General features: G+C 38.4%; 1 pseudogene; it reads left to right on the top strand.

Annotated features, from left to right (window-relative positions):
* Window positions 1-606: 606 nt before the first annotated feature.
* LOC143385724 (U6 spliceosomal RNA) lies at window positions 607-704 on the top strand (annotated as a pseudogene).
* Window positions 705-3,990: the final 3,286 nt, after the last annotated feature.

Genomic DNA, 3,990 nt, shown 5'->3' with positions numbered 1-3,990 from the left:
CAAAATAAAATAAAAAGAGGTGGGAATATAGCTCAATCACAGAGTGCTTGCCTAACAGGTCCAAGGTCCTGGGTTCAATTCTTAATACTGAGGTGAAAGAGAGGAGAGACTGTTTCCCCTGAAGTTTTTTTCCTATTCCCTGGGTCAGTTGTTGTTCATTTTATTCTTTCTCTACAATGTTTTTGGTTCTCCTTAATTATTGGATCTAGGGGCTGGAGTTGTGGCTCAGTGGTAGAGCACTTGCCTAGCATGTGTGAGGCCCTGGTTTTGATTCTCACCATCACATATAAATAGATAAATACAATAAAAGATCCATTTAGAACTAAAAAAATATTTTTTAAAAAATTATTGGATCTAGCTGGTCTAAATTCAATCTGTGGCACTTTGTATTTCCCTAAAAGGACCATATGAATATATACCCCTTGCCACCTGCTCTTTATATAATGTGACACTGACACTGTTGCATCAAGACCTGGGGCCTAGCTGGGTATGGTGGTGCATGCCTATAATCCTAGCAACTGAGGCAGGAGAACAACAAGTTCAAAGCCAGCCTCTGAAACTTAGTGAGACCCTCAGCATCTTATCAAGATTCTGTCTTAAAAATAAGTGCTTACTTCAGGAGCACATATATTAAAATTGGAATGATACAGAGAAGATTAGCATGGTTTCTGCGCCCAAATTTTTAAGAAGTCATTGGTATTAAAAAATAAGCAAAATAAAAAGTGCTGGGCATGTAGCTCAGTGCTCAGTGGTAAAGTATCCCTGGGCTCAATCCCCAGTATTATTGAGAGAGAGAGAGAGAGAGAGAGAGAGAGAGAGAGAGATAGAGATAGAGATAGATACAGACTAGGCCTGTAATTTGTCTTTGCACTAGGGCTGGCTTGTTTCCTGATTGGTTGGTACCAATGCCATGCTGAGGGTTAATTATTGTGGATCACACCTGTAGTATGTGACTGGTTCCTGGGGAAAATATCAAGTAGTCATTTGGAACACAGGAGCTCTGGAAAAACCTTAGTTAAGAAATCAGAACCCGTCCTGTTAGAAGCCGAGCACATCTCCTTCCTGAATTCTAATGTCCTCTCTGGATTCCTGTCATACCAAGGTAGAGAGAGAACCCTCAGAGATGGATACCAGACTCCCATCTAATCCTGATATGGAGAGCTGTGAGCTGGTTCTAATTCAATATTAGAAATAAAGACATAAATTTGCTACAAACTCAGGAATCATGAGGCAATGCATACTGATTAAATAGGCATGAGAAATGATTACTTTCATTAAATTACTATGTATGCCACAGAAAGGTTGTGTTTGTTGAAAAAAGATCATCAGGAAGGAACTGTAGTTTTCCTGGCATATTTGAAGTTCAGACCATGGGAATAGAAACCCCAAAAGTTCTTCCTCATTTTTCTTTTTTATTTCTTCTCTCATATCCCACGTGCCTAGGACAGGACTGGGCACATAGTCAATGCTCAATAAATGTTTGTTGAATGAAACTACCATTTTGAAGGATTCTAAGTTTAATGTTTAGTTTCAGCAGAACCAAGAAGAAATTAGCAGAAGATGTTAAATCTATTTTCTACATGGAATCATGTAGAATCCTTGTTCATGTTAATGCACGGAGCCTCAGTCGAAACGTAAAAAAAAAAACAAAAACAGTGTTTTCAATTTGCAGTCTTTGCTATTGGGGCAAACAGCAATTCAGTAATTGATTAAGCAGTAGTACTCTAGTGACTTAACAAAAAATTAGAATGTCAGAAGAAAACACAGGGTCAATACTCCATCATACTGGTGCAGGCACTGACTTCCTTAACAAGACCCCTAAGGTGTAAGAAGTAAAACCAAAAATCAATAAGTAGGACAGCATCAAATCAAGAAGCTTCTGCACATAGCTGCACATAGCTGCACAAGACGGCACACACCCGGAATTCCTGTGACTTGGAAGACTTAGGAAGGAGGATTGAAAATTCAAGGCCAGCCTCAGTAACTTAGCAAAGCCCTAAGCAACTTAGTAAGATCCTGTCTCAAAACAAAAAAATAAAAAGGGCTGAGGATGTGGCTCAGTAGAAGAGCATCTCTGGATTCAATACCTAGTACCAAAAGCAAAACCAAACCAAACAAAACAATAAAACAAAATAAAAATCTTCTATACAGCAAAGGAAACAAGAGCATGAAGAGAGGCACTACACAATGGGAAATGATCTTGACCAGCTACTTTTCTGACAGAGAATTAACATCCAGAATATGCAAAGAAAACAAAACAAAATGAGCAACAGATAACCCAATCAATAATAGGGCAAAAGAACTAAATAGAAAAAAAAAAAAAAAAAGGCCAACAAACATATGGAAAAAATGTTTCACATCTCTAGCCATCCGGAAAATGCAAATCAAAACTACACTGAGATTTCATCTTGCTCTAGTCAGAATGGCAATTATGAAGAAGACAAATAATAATGAATGCTGGTGAGGATGTGGTGGGGGGGTTGTACACACATATTTTGTTGGTGGGACTGTAAATTAGTCCAACTCTGGAAAGCAGCATGGGATTCCTCTAAAAACTAGGAATAAAACCACCATATGACCCAGCTATCCCACTCCTCTGTATATATCCAAAAGATTTAAAATCAGCGTATGATAGTGATTCAGACACATTAATGTTTCAATGTTTACAATAGCACAACACACAATAGCCAAGATACAGAACCAGCCCAGGTTCCCATCAATAAATGAATGGGTTAAGAAAATGTGGTGTATATACACAATGGAGTTTTAACTCAGGCATAAAGAAGAACAAAATTAGGGCATCTGCAGGAAAAGGGATGGAACTGGAGAACATCATGCTAAGCGAAATAAGCCAGACTCAGAAAGTTAAGGGTCAAATGTTCTTTCTCTTATGTGGAAGCTGAAGCAAAGAAAGTGGGGAAAAGGTGGCTGGGATATCCTAAGAGGGAAGATCAGCAGAACAGAAGAAGGAGATTGAAGAGGAGGGGAAGAAATGGGAGAGAGGAAGAAATGCAGGGTGAATTTGACAAAATTATACTGTGTGCATGTCTAAATGCACCACAGTGAATTCTCCCTTTATCTATCCATAAAACACCAATTAAAATATATAAATGAGTGGAAGGTAGACCAGTAGAGAAAAGAAGGGTGGGTACTGTGGACTGATGAAATAAGTTAAATTCCATGCATGTCTGATTATATACAACTATATAATGCACCAAAAAAAATCTGAAAAAAATCAGCATGTCCCTATTATTCCAGATTGGTAATTGAGCTCTGTTAGAGAGCTTCTCATTAAAGTCTTACTAGGCAAATGGGCTCTTAGCAGACCTCATCTAGTCACAGGGAGTGATCTCATGGGATTTATGGATTCAGCAAAGGCCTTCAGACTTGATCTCCTGTTGTCAGATTTATTCTTGGGAGTTTCACTTGTTTTCCATTTTCTGTTTGCATCTCTGAGCCTCATTAGGCAGCTCCTTAAACATTCATTCCCAGCTGTCTATTTTTTTTCTCTTTTTTCTTTGAGCCCATAACAGCCAAACCCTCAAAGCAAAACACCCAGAGAGAACTGGCAGGAGGTATCCATGCAGTAGGTTTTAGCTGCATTAGACAATCATATTTAATTAAAACAAACCAAGAGCAACAACAAAAACACCTCCTTCAATGTTGATTAACCTGTCCATTAACTAGTAAGAGCTCATTGTGATTTTAATCATTGTAATTTCTTGAGCACCTATTATGTGCCAGCCAGGTAATTGACATACATAGATTAACTCTCATGTTGATGAAAGATATGGAGAGACTGTTTGCTCAGTGACACAGGACAGAATCATAGTATATTTTTTCAATACTGGGGATTGAACCCAGGGCCTCGCACATGCTAGTCAAATGTACTATCTCTGAGCTATCTTCCCAGCCTTTTTTATTTTATTTTATTTTGAGACAAGGTCTACACTGCCCAGATTGGACTTGAATTTGCAATCCTCCTACCTC

Source organism: Callospermophilus lateralis, chromosome 20 (genome assembly GCF_048772815.1).
Source record: "Callospermophilus lateralis isolate mCalLat2 chromosome 20, mCalLat2.hap1, whole genome shotgun sequence".
Taxonomy (NCBI): Eukaryota; Metazoa; Chordata; class Mammalia; order Rodentia; family Sciuridae; genus Callospermophilus; species Callospermophilus lateralis.
This window is presented reverse-complemented; position numbering and strand designations above follow the sequence as displayed.